The sequence below is a fragment of the Triturus cristatus genome, chromosome 8, assembly GCF_964204655.1.
Source record: "Triturus cristatus chromosome 8, aTriCri1.1, whole genome shotgun sequence".
Lineage (NCBI taxonomy): Eukaryota > Metazoa > Chordata > Amphibia > Caudata > Salamandridae > Triturus > Triturus cristatus.
The window spans coordinates 100799554-100812944 of record NC_140591.1 but is presented as its reverse complement, the minus strand read 5'-3'; positions in this window follow the sequence as shown (position 1 = coordinate 100812944).

The window sequence follows — 13391 nt, the reverse complement described above, 5'->3', positions numbered from 1 at the left end:
ACCCCAGTCAAAGTGCCTAGGTCATTGCCACCACAGTGCACTATTATGAGGTCAGGGTGTTGGATTTGAATGAAGGATTTCACCAATGGCATCAATTGGTGCCACTTTAACCCTCTCTGACCAATCCATTTAATGTCTACATTTGGCAAAGCAAGGTCTCTCACCATATCTGTTTTCTCTGCAAACTTTTCACTCCAGAAGACATAGCTGTGCCCTACAATCCACACTGTGAACATCTTTAAAGGAGAACTGGATGCACTCAGGAGGTGTCTTTCAGTAGAATGGCAATATGAAAAGAAAGACAGTTTGGAAATGGAGGCATACATATTTTTTTAAAACAAAAAGAACTGATTGGCTGTTTCATACCATTCTAGAATAAAAACTAGGCTGTATGTGAAAATTAATAGAAGCATGTTTTGTATTGGTACAAAAAAATGTGTAACCAAAGAACAGTACTATGGATTTGCTGTAAGGTTTGAAAAGTCAAGCACTCTTGCTCTGTGGAATTGAAACATTGTGTGTCGAACTTCTGACCTAACTGCACACAGCAGTGTTCCATGAGCTGTTGCTATGGTAGCAGGCAGAAGTCAGGTTGGGGGAAGGGTACTAGGCAGAAGTCAAGTTGGGGGCAGGGTACTTTTGGAAAAGGGTTGGTTTTCAACCAATAGAAATGTGTGATTACATTTGAAAAAAAGGGGGAAGCACTGAGATTTGAAACTTACATGTATATGTGTGGAAAAATAGAGGGAAAGTTTGTCATTATCTGGTTCTGCTGAGAGGAGAGAGGTGAACACAACAGAGATCCTGGCTCTGATAATCTGCTGTTTGAGTGTCACATTTCTTTCACAACTAACTAATTTTAAAGGTGAGTTTAGAGTTTGAGAGGGGATGTATGTGGTAACTTAAGAAATGAATAATAGAAATGGGAATTGTTTTTGTTGTAGTTACACATGGTGGTTTCATAATGTGACAGTGTGTAAAAGTGATTTACACTTGCCCCGAAAAAAAAAAGAGCAGTAAGTGTGCTTTCAAATTGGCAAAGAAATTTCGTTTTGGGACTAATGTGAAAACATGACTCTGTGTGCATAGAAGAATTATAGGCAGAGATTTATTGCGTCTTGCTCTGGTGATTTCACAGTTGCATTAGATGGAAAGGGGGAGCGAATTTTTTGGGGAAGAAGCAGAGGCTTAGCACACACCCATGTGCTTGCCATGTATAGTCATGCACAGTATTTAGAAGCCAGTGGGGTTTTCAGGTTTAAGTCTGTAATGCAAATACATTCAGCATCACTAAGGCTGGTTGCCCTTGGTGGAGTGTAGGCAGTCACAGAGAATGCACATGGTGGTGGTCTGAAAAAAAAACAGCTTGGACACGTGCAATTAAATAAATCAAAAATAGTGGTTTCAATAATGTGTCAGTCTGTAAAAGTGATTTCAAATTGTAAAAAGAGATTTTCACTTGGCCCGAAAAAAAAAGAGCAGTAAGTGTGCTTTCAAATTGGCAAAGAAATTTCGTTTTGGGACTAATGTGAAAACATGACTCTGTGTGCATAGAAGAATTATAGGCAGAGATTTATTGCGTCTTGCTCTGGTGATTTCACAGTTGCATTAGATGGAAAGGGGGAGCGAATTTTTTGGGGAAGAAGCAGAGGTTTAGCACACACCCATGTGCTTGCCATGTATAGTCATGCACAGTATTTAGAAGCCACTGGGGTTTTCAGGTTTAAGTCTGTAATGCAAATACATTCAGCATCACTAAGGCTGGTTGCCCTTGCTGGAGTGTAGGCAGACACAGAGAATACACATGGTGTTGGTCTGAAAAAAAAACAGCTTGGACACGTGCAATTAAATAAATCAAAAATAGTGGTTTCATAATGTGTCAGTCTGTAAAAGTGATTTCAAATTGTAAAAAGAGATTTTCACTTGGCCCTAAAAAAAAAGAGCAGTAAGTGTGCTTTCAAATTGGCAAAGAAATTTCGTTTTAGGACTAATGTGAAAACATGACTCTGTGTGCATAGAGGAATTATAGGCAGAGATTTAATGCGTCTTGCTCTGGTGATTTCACAGTTGCATTAGATGGAAAGGGGGAGCGAATTTTTTGGGGAAGAAGCAGAGGCTTAGCACACACCCATGTGCTTGCCATGTATAGTCATGCACAGTATTTAGAAGCCAGTGGGGTTTTCAGGTTTAAGTCTGTAATGCAAATACATTCAGCATCACTAAGGCTGGTTGCCCTTGGTGGAGTGTAGGCAGTCACAGAGAATGCACATGGTGGTGGTCTGAAAAAAAAACAGTTTGTACATGTGCAATTAAATAAATCAAAAATAGTGGTTTCATAATGTGTCAGTCTGTAAAAGTGATTTCAAATTGTAAAAAGAGATTTTCACTTGGCCCTAAAAAAAAAGAGCAGTAAGTGTGCTTTCAAATTGGCAAAGAAATTTCGTTTTAGGACTAATGTGAAAACATGACTCTGTGTGCATAGAGGAATTATAGGCAGAGATTTATTGCGTCTTGCTCTGGTGATTTCACAGTTGCATTAGATGGAAAGGGGGAGCGAATTTTTGGGGGAAGAAGCAGAGGCTTAGCACACACCCATGTGCTTGCCATGTATAGTCATGCACAGTATTTAGAAGCCAGTGGGGTTTTCAGGTTTAAGTCTGTAATGCAAATACATTCAGCATCACTAAGGCTGGTTGCCCTTGGTGGAGTGTAGGCAGTCACAGAGAATGCACATGGTGGTGGTCTGAAAAAAAAACAGTTTGTACACGTGCAATTAAATAAATCAAAAATAGTGGTTTCATAATGTGTCAGTCTGTAAAAGTGATTTCAAATTGTAAAAAGAGATTTTCACTTGGCCCTAAAAAAAAAGAGCAGTAAGTGTGCTTTCAAATTGGCAAAGAAATTTCGTTTTAGGACTAATGTGAAAACATGACTCTGTGTGCATAGAGGAATTATAGGCAGAGATTTATTGCGTCTTGCTCTGGTGATTTCACAGTTGCATTAGATGGAAAGGGGGAGCGAATTTTTGGGGGAAGAAGCAGAGGCTTAGCACACACCCATGTGCTTGCCGTGTATAGTCATGCACAGTATTTAGAAGCCAGTGGGGTTTTCAGGTTTAAGTCTGTAATGCAAATACATTCAGCATCACTAAGGCTGGTTGCCCTTGGTGGAGTGTAGGCAGTCACAGAGAATGCACATGGTGGTGGTCTGAAAAAACAGCTTGGACATGTGCATTTAAATAAAAGAAAAAAAAGTGGTTTCATAATGTGTCAGTCTGTAAAAGTGATTTCAAATTGTAAAAAGAGATTTTCACTTGGCCCGAAAAAAAAAGAGCAGTAAGTGTGCTTTCAAATTGGCAAAGAAATTTCGTTTTAGGACTAATGTGAAAACATGACTCTGTGTGCATAGAGGAATTATAGGCAGAGATTTATTGCGTCTTGCTCTGGTGATTTCACAGTTGCATTAGATGGAAAGGGGGAGCGAATTTTTGGGGGAAGAAGCAGAGGCTTAGCACACACCCATGTGCTTGCCGTGTATAGTCATGCACAGTATTTAGAAGCCAGTGGGGTTTTCAGGTTTAAGTCTGTAATGCAAATACATTCAGCATCACTAAGGCTGGTTGCCCTTGCTGGAGTGTAGGCAGACACAGAGAATACACATGGTGGTGGTCTGAAAAAAAAACAGCTTGGACACGTGCAATTAAATAAATCAAAAATAGTGGTTTCATAATGTGTCAGTCTGTAAAAGTAATTTCAAATTGTAAAAAGAGATTTTCACTTGGCCCGAAAAAAAAAGAGCAGTAAGTGTGCTTTCAAATTGGCAAAGAAATTTCGTTTTGGGACTAATGTGAAAACATGACTCTGTGTGCATAGAAGAATTATAGGCAGAGATTTATTGCGTCTTGCTCTGGTGATTTCACAGTTGCATTAGATGGAAAGGGGGAGCGAATTTTTTGGGGAAGAAGCAGAGGCTTAGCACACACCCATGTGCTTGCCATGTATAGTCATGCACAGTATTTAGAAGCCACTGGGGTTTTCAGGTTTAAGTCTGTAATGCAAATACATTCAGCATCACTAAGGCTGGTTGCCCTTGCTGGAGTGTAGGCAGACACAGAGAATACACATGGTGTTGGTCTGAAAAAAAAACAGCTTGGACACGTGCAATTAAATAAATCAAAAATAGTGGTTTCATAATGTGTCAGTCTGTAAAAGTGATTTCAAATTGTAAAAAGAGATTTTCACTCGGCCCGAAAAAAAAAGAGCAGTAAGTGTGCTTTCAAAATGGCAAAGAAATTTCGTTTTGGGACTAATGTGAAAACATGACTCTGTGTGCATAGAGGAATTATAGGCAGAGATTTATTGCGTCTTGCTCTGGTGATTTCACAGTTGCATTAGATGGAAAGGGGGAGCGAATTTTTTGGGGAAGAAGCAGAGGCTTAGCACACACCCATGTGCTTGCCATGTATAGTCATGCACAGTATTTAGAAGCCACTGGGGTTTTCAGGTTTAAGTCTGTAATGCAAATACATTCAGCATCACTAAGACTGGTTGCCCTTGCTGGAGTGTAGGCAGACACAGAGAATACACATGGTGTTGGTCTGAAAAAAAAACAGCTTGGACACGTGCAATTAAATAAATCAAAAATAGTGGTTTCATAATGTGTCAGTCTGTAAAAGTGATTTCAAATTGTAAAAAGAGATTTTCACTTGGCCCTAAAAAAAAAGAGCAGTAAGTGTGCTTTCAAATTGGCAAAGAAATTTCGTTTTAGGACTAATGTGAAAACATGACTCTGTGTGCATAGAGGAATTATAGGCAGAGATTTATTGCGTCTTGCTCTGGTGATTTCACAGTTGAATTAGATGGAAAGGGGGAGTGAATTTTTTGGGGAAGAAGCAGAGGCTTAGCACACACCCATGTGCTTGCCATGTATAGTCATGCACAGTATTTAGAAGCCAGTGGGGTTTTCAGGTTTAAGTCTGTAATGCAAATACATTCAGCATCACTAAGGCTGGTTGCCCTTGGTGGAGTGTAGGCAGTCACAGAGAATGCACATGGTGGTGGTCTGAAAAAAAAACAGTTTGTACACGTGCAATTAAATAAATCAAAAATAGTGGTTTCATAATGTGTCAGTCTGTAAAAGTGATTTCAAATTGTAAAAAGAGATTTTCACTTGGCCCTAAAAAAAAAGAGCAGTAAGTGTGCTTTCAAATTGGCAAAGAAATTTCGTTTTAGGACTAATGTGAAAACATGACTCTGTGTGCATAGAGGAATTATAGGCAGAGATTTATTGCGTCTTGCTCTGGTGATTTCACAGTTGCATTAGATGGAAAGGGGGAGCGAATTTTTGGGGGAAGAAGCAGAGGCTTAGCACACACCCATGTGCTTGCCATGTATAGTCATGCACAGTATTTAGAAGCCAGTGGGGTTTTCAGGTTTAAGTCTGTAATGCAAATACATTCAGCATCACTAAGGCTGGTTGCCCTTGGTGGAGTGTAGGCAGTCACAGAGAATGCACATGGTGGTGGTCTGAAAAAACAGCTTGGACATGTGCATTTAAATAAAAGAAAAAAAAGTGGTTTCATAATGTGTCAGTCTGTAAAAGTGATTTCAAATTGTAAAAAGAGATTTTCACTTGGCCCGAAAAAAAAAGAGCAGTAAGTGTGCTTTCAAATTGGCAAAGAAATTTCGTTTTGGGACTAATGTGAAAACATGACTCTGTGTGCATAGAGGAATTATAGGCAGAGATTTATTGCGTCTTGCTCTGGTGATTTCACAGTTGCATTAGATGGAAAGGGGGAGCGAATTTTTGGGGGAAGAAGCAGAGGCTTAGCACACACCCATGTGCTTGCCGTGTATAGTCATGCACAGTATTTAGAAGCCAGTGGGGTTTTCAGGTTTAAGTCTGTAATGCAAATACATTCAGCATCACTAAGGCTGGTTGCCCTTGCTGGAGTGTAGGCAGACACAGAGAATACACATGGTGGTGGTCTGAAAAAAAAACAGCTTGGACATGTGCAATTAAATAAATTTTTAAAAAAGGTTTCATAATGTGTCAGTCTGTAAAAGTGATTTTCACTCGGCCCGAAAAAAAAAGAGCAGTAAGTGTGCTTTCAAAATGGCAAAGAAATTTCGTTTTGGGACTAATGTGAAAACATGACTCTGTGTGCATAGAGGAATTATAGGCAGAGATTTATTACGTCTTGCTCTGGTGATTTCACAGTTGCATTAGATGGAAAGGGGGAGCGAATTTTTTGGGGAAGAAGCAGAGGCTTAGCACACACCCATGTGCTTGCCATGTATAGTCATGCACAGTATTTAGAAGCCAGTGAGGTTTTCAGGTTTAAGTCTGTAATGCAAATACATTCAGCATCACTAAGGCTGGTTGCCCTTGCTGGAGTGTAGGCAGACACAGAGAATACACATGGTGGTGGTCTGAAAAAAAAACAGCTTGGACATGTGCAATTAAATAAATTTTTAAAAAAGGTTTCATAATGTGTCAGTCTGTAAAAGTGATTTTCACTCGGCCCGAAAAAAAAAGAGCAGTAAGTGTGCTTTCAAAATGGCAAAGAAATTTCGTTTTGGGACTAATGTGAAAACATGACTCTGTGTGCATAGAGGAATTATAGGCAGAGATTTATTGCGTCTTGCTCTGGTGATTTCACAGTTGCATTAGATGGAAAGGGGGAGCGAATTTTTGGGGGAAGAAGCAGAGTCTTAGCACACACCCATGTGCTTGCCGTGTATAGTCATGCAAAGTATTTACAAGCGAGTGGGGTTTTCAGGTTTCAGTCTGTAATGCAAATACATTGAGCTTCACTAAGGCTGGTTGCCCTTGCTGGAGTGTAGCACTGTGGACATGGGCTTTTTAAAAAATCTGAAAAGTGGTTTCATAATGTGACAGTTTGTAAAAGAGATTTTCACTTGCCCAAAAAAAAGAGCAGTTTGTGTGCATTCAAATTGGCAAAGAAATTTTGTTTTATGACTATTGTGAAAACAAATGTAGTAATATATTTAAATACAATAAAGGATTTTTTTTTTAGTTTTTTTCAGGTATTGCTGAAGAACAGTGAACAAAATTTAAGATGCCTACAAAATCTCGAGCTCAAAAAACGCTAAAAAAAAAACTATATTTGAAGACAACTGGAGGACCAAAGTTAGTAGAAGATGCTCATGTTGGGAAAAAGAAAAAATCTTCTGGTAAGCAGAAAAAACAATTTCTTAACAAAATATTCAAAACAAAGAAAAATGTACAAAATGTCTGTCCTCGGAAAAATGTAACAAAACATAGAGAACAGCAAAAAATTGAGAATTTAGTTAATGCAGATATACCTTCTGCAATTGAAAAGTTTAACATAAACAGAAAAACAGCGTTTAAAGAGATACGTAGAAAAATGTTTCAGAGAAGAGTTATGTCCAATTTGATAAAGGATGTAAAGAAATATAAGCAAAAGGCAAAATATTACAAGAGAAAAAAAGAAATTGAAGCCATTGCAGCAAAAGCATTAGAATTAAAAAGGAAACTATTCATATTAATTTTGAATAGGATGCGTACATTAGATAAAATGGTTAATGTACTGAAATCACAAAGCAAAAGCAAAAGAGTAGTGAACAGAACAAACTTTTGTAAAGTGTTTTTAGGAAAGTGGATGCATAGTTCAAGTAGTGAACCTTTTTTTAATGAAGAGAGCTATTTTCAAAGTAATAGTTTGCTGCATGCAGTTGACACCAGAGGTCGTTCATACGAAGTAAAAAATGGTTGCATAATGGAGAAGGAGATAATGGTTCCAAGAGATGAGGTACAAGTGATGGCAGATGAGGCAATGGGGAGACGTCCTAAAGCCCCAGTGTACACTTGGAATTGTAGTAGTATTTGCACTGTGCGTCAGGAATCTATTGACAGATTTCGAGAGTTTCTAAGAGAATATAGTAAAAAAAGTGTAAAACAAAAGATTAAGGTGCTTCAAAGTCTGGATCCATGCAGAGTGAGAGAGAATACTGGTTTGCAGGGTCATTCTCTTGCTTGTCTATCTAGAAAAGTGTGCAATAGTGTTTTCCATCATTTTAGGATGCTGGCTGTTCATCATACTGAAATGAGAAAGTTTGTGAGACGGTTGTATTTTGCCAAAAGTCCAGCAATAAAGTTAAATGAATTGAATAGGGCTCTGTTCCGAGGAACGGTATCAGATGTAGAGAAGGTTGTTGATGAAATTCAGTTTTGTTACTTTGGTCCTGAACAAAACAGTGCAGAGAAGGACACAGTAAATGAGGCAGAAGTGGAAGAGAATGTAGAACCCTCTGTAAGTAACACATTTAATGATCACATAACAAAATTTGCAATAGTCTCTAATGAAAGACCAAATGTTACTTGTATTTGTTGCCGCAGAACTCATTATAGAAAACAAACTAGGAATGTTGATCTCTACAGAAAGAGTGAAAATGAAGATAATTATAAGTGGATGGATTTTGCCACATATATATTTCTTGAAAATTGTTTTGAATTGGGTGAAGATCAGCGTATTTGTAAATACTGTTACAACAAGTTAGAGGAAAATAGAATGCCGACCAGAGCTGTACATAATAATTTAGAATTGGATGCTATTCCTGCTGAACTTTCTGAATTAAATACATATGAGTCTATACTCATTCAATGTGTTCATCCGTTCCAGACCATAGTACGTATGGAGCCCAAAACTGGTAAATTACCTCCTTCAGATTTACTGAGAGGTTTAAAAGGTAGAGTGGTGTATTTGCCCTTGGATTTGAAAAAAAATATGGAAACTATTGATGCGGATACTTTGGAAACTGAACCATTAATTATTCTGGTTAATGGTGTACCTACAAAGAATAAGAAGATTTGGCAGGAGCTGGTAGATGTGCGGAAAGTACAAAGAGCAAATTTGTATTTGAAAAAAAATAACAAATGGTATGAATCAATTTATATAGAAGAAGAAGAAGAAGAAGAAGATTTTCAAGAACACACAGAAACACCAACTGGACAAATTGAAAAAGTGGACAAGTCAAAGGAAGAAGAAATTTATGAACATTTTAGCATACATCCTCTCCATTCGAAAGAAGTTATGGGAGACAATATTGATCTCTTTCAGATGAAGAAAGCAAAAGGAAATCCCGTGAGTGTATGGGAGGAGAGCTTGGAAGCTCGATGTTTTCCCCAGCTGTTTCCTAAAGGAAAAGGAGGACGATACGATGAACGTCCAGAACAGATTCCAGCTTCAGAGTATCGGACTACAAGACTATATGCTGAAGATCCCAGATTTCGACAAAGTATTCCTTATTTGTTCCATCTTTTATTTGAAAGCGACTTGTCTGCACTGTCTTATGCAGTAAATCACATTTTAAAAAGTGGAGTACATTTACAAAATGTGTCTGCTAAGGATTTTATGGAGAAAGTGCAGCACCGAGATGATCATTTGGAAACACAACTGATCAATCTGATGGCTTGTCAGCGTGGGACAAATGAATATTGGTACCGACGCCATGGTGAACTAAAATGCATGTTACGCAATTTAGGAACACCAACATGGTTCCTTACCCTAAGCTGTGCCGAGTACGCTTGGGATGATTTACTGGATTTTCTACGAGAGGCCAATTCAAACATTAAAAACATCGAATACAAGACAGCAGGAGAACTGTGCTCATTGGATCCGGTTAATGTTTGCAGATATTTCAATCATAGATTTGAGGCTATGATGTCCTTCATCTGCAATAAAAAAAATCCACCCCTTGGAGAAGTAGTGGATTTCTTTTGGAGAAAAGAGTACCAGGCAAGAGGTGCTCCTCATATTCATATGCTGCTGTGGATCAAGGATGCCCCAAAGTTTGGAACAGATACTGATGAAGCAGTGTTATCTTACATTGAAGAATATGCAACATGTGGTATACCAAAAAGCAAAGAAGAGAACAAGTTAAAGGAGCAAGTTCTACGTTTCCAAAGTCATCGGTGTGGAAAATACTGTCGACGGAAATACAAGAGCAAAGAAAAATACTACACTAAATGTCGATTTGGATTTCCTAGACCTGTTCTTTCAAATGGAAGAGTCAACAGTTTTATGTCAGCTGTGAGACATACTATCACAAGAAAATCACCTAAGAATACCTACAACCTTAAAAGAAAAGAAGAATCAAAAAATATAAATGACTACAACCCAGTCATTTTATCCATGTGGAACGCTAACATGGATATACAGTATGTAGCTGACAATTCCATTGCTGTTGCACGATATGTAACGTCTTACATTACGAAATCAGAAAAAACAGAATTGAAGGAAATGTGGGAAGAGATTTCTCACGAGAAGACTGTCAGTAAGAAGCTGTACAGTTTCAGTTTGAAGATGTTATCGCATCGAGAAATTGGATCCTACGAATGTTCAGATAGGTTATCTTCTGCAAGTCTCTACTCGAAGTCAAGAAGAATAATTTGGGCAAGTTTAGGCCTTGCAGCAATGAGAAATCGGGTACTGAAATCTGTTGGAGAAATTGAATATTTGGCCGAGAATGACCCAGAAAGTACAGATATATTGAAAACAAACATGTTGGACACATATTATCCCAAGAGAAGTCATCATCTGGAGAACATGTGTCTCTATGAAGTGCTGCAGAACTACATTTATTCACGGAAAGCTGCAGAAGACATCAACAGTGGAAAATATAAAGTTGTTGGTGAAGAAGGATGTTTGGTGAAGCAAACCAAAGGAAGTTTGATAAATCACCGGAAGCTGAGTTGCGACACAACCGACAAGAAAGAATTTTACTACTTGGCTCTTTTACAGTTGTTTAAACCATGGCGTACAGAGGATGAACTACTGGGAGAATTCCAGAGCTATGAAGATTCTTTTAATGCTTGCAAAGACAGCATACAATGCAGTACATTCTCAACTTATCTGCAAATGTTAAATGAAGAAATTGAACAGGAAACTACAATTGCAGCAGAAATAGCTAGAGACAGTTCTCAGGACAGCCAAAGTTCAGGAACATACAGTCAAGATCCCCTAGGACAACCAATCGTTGAAAATGAAGCATCAATAGCCATGAATGAAGTGGAAACGGCTATGAATCAAGCTCAAGAAGAATTTATAGACTTACAAAATTTGGAAAGACAACTGAATCAAGAGCAGCAACACATTTATGAAGAGATCAAAAACAAAATTGATCACGGATTTTTACATATAAAAAAAGAGTGCTCATGCACATCATTTCATCCAATCAGGATGTATGTAAGTGGACAAGCTGGAACTGGAAAAAGTTTCCTAATTAAAGTCATCAGAAGCTACCTAAAGCAAAAAACGGATTCTACTTTGTCTTGTGTGGTTACTGCTCCAACTGGGTTAGCAGCATATAACATAAAAGGAATCACTTTACATCGTTTGCTAATGTTACCAGTGGAGCATGAGAACAAAATACAATTCAACAAGCTAACTGGAGAAGCATCCTTGGAAGTTTCAAGAGTATTGAAGAAGATGCAAGTTCTCATTATTGATGAGGTGAGCATGGTATCAAACTTAATGCTTGCCTTTGTGCATTTAAGAATGCAGCAAATTTTGAAGACAGACTATGACGTGTTATTTGGTGGAAAACACGTCATAGTTTTTGGGGATCTTTTGCAACTTACTCCAGTTAAAGGACAACCAGTGTTTAATACTGTGACACATGAAGACACGAAGAAGTCATTGGGAAGCATTGGAAATACAAATATTTGGTCCTTCTTTGAGTACAAGGAACTTACAACTAATATGAGGCAAGCAAACGATGAAGAATATGGAAGTATTCTGAAAGATATCAGAATTGGACTACTCACAGAAGTTGGGAAAAAAGCATTACAGAGTCGGCTGCTACATAATTTATTTCCAAAGGAAGAAATAGTTGCAGAGAAAATATACAAGAATATTGCAGAAAACAAAAGTGTCATCTGCTTAATGCCAACTCTACGTGAATGCTCAATATTTAATGAGGAGCTTTTGAAATTGGAAAAGGAAGAGATCAGGAAATTGGAAGCAGTGGACAAAATTGAGGATGGAAGAATTACTGTCACAGTAACAGGCAAACTGAAAAATAAATTGGACTCACTAGAGAAGAACATCTCCAAAACAGCAGGATTAGAAAAAAATCTATATGTTTGCATGAACTGTAGAGTATTTTTAAGGAGAAATTTGGATGTTGAGAAAGGCTTAGTGAATGGAGCGATGGGAAGAGTTGTGGGTTTTATTAATTATCAGAAAAAAGAAGGAATTGAATGTTTACAGATAAAATTTGATCAGATAGATGAAGTTAAAGATATTTGTCGTTGTACAGTTCGTTTTATGCTTGTGAAAGACTTATATGTACGTAGGAAGCAGTTTCCGTTTTCTCTAGCATATGCTGTAACTATCCACAAGTCTCAAGGATTGACTGTAGATTGTGCATTTGTGAACATTGGTTCAACTGTGTTCAAAGAAGGTATGGCATATGTAGCTTTGTCACGAGTCAAAACATTATCAGGTTTATTCATGATAGACTTTGATGACTCAAAAGTTAGTGCTGATACAAACTGTGTAAAGGAGTATAATAGATTAAGAAGAAGCTATGCTCCTCATTTAGGTCAGTATCCTGTGTTGGAGAAACGTGTAGTTTCTCGTAAAAGGAGAAATGAGAATATCTGTAATGAAGATATAGAGAAGAGGAAAAAAAAGAGGAGTGATGTAATTGCAAGCAAAAAGAAAAAGGACAATGAAGAACAGGTTGTAGGATGTCATTTTGAAAATAGCTCTGGTGTCAACTGCTACGCTAATGTAGTGCTGAATGTTGCATTTTATCTGGAAAGTTTGCAAGAGCAGATAATAGTAAATCAGGGAAAAAGATTCTGTTCAGAGCTGAGTCTCCTTTTTCAAAAGCTGAGTAAAGATAAAACTCAAATAGAAAGTGCTACTGATATTAGAAAACTTTTAGATGTATGTTCAGGACGAACACAGTTTTCTCAAAATGAACAGCAAGATGCACACGAATTTTTGATGTATTTTCTTCAGGTAGTGGAAGAAGAAGGAGTTCCCATTGACATTTTTTTTGGTCTCTCTTATAAATGGGAACATAGTTGTGATAATTGTTATAATATATGTGGCTCTATTGTTGATAATGAAAGGTTTATTTATTTGACATTGCCAGAGAGTAAAACAGTCACTTTTGCAAAATTAGTTAAAGATGCTAATCATAGCATGAAATGTGGTGAGTGTAATTCTGACATGTTTTCAACATTAATTTTAAGGGAATACGGACAGTATGTAATTTTAATGATGCAACGATGTAGAGCTGATGGTTCAAAATTGGATACTTTAATAAAGAAGTTTACAGGACAGCAATTATCAATTTCAGGAAAAACTTTTGTAACTGTTGCAATAATTTTCC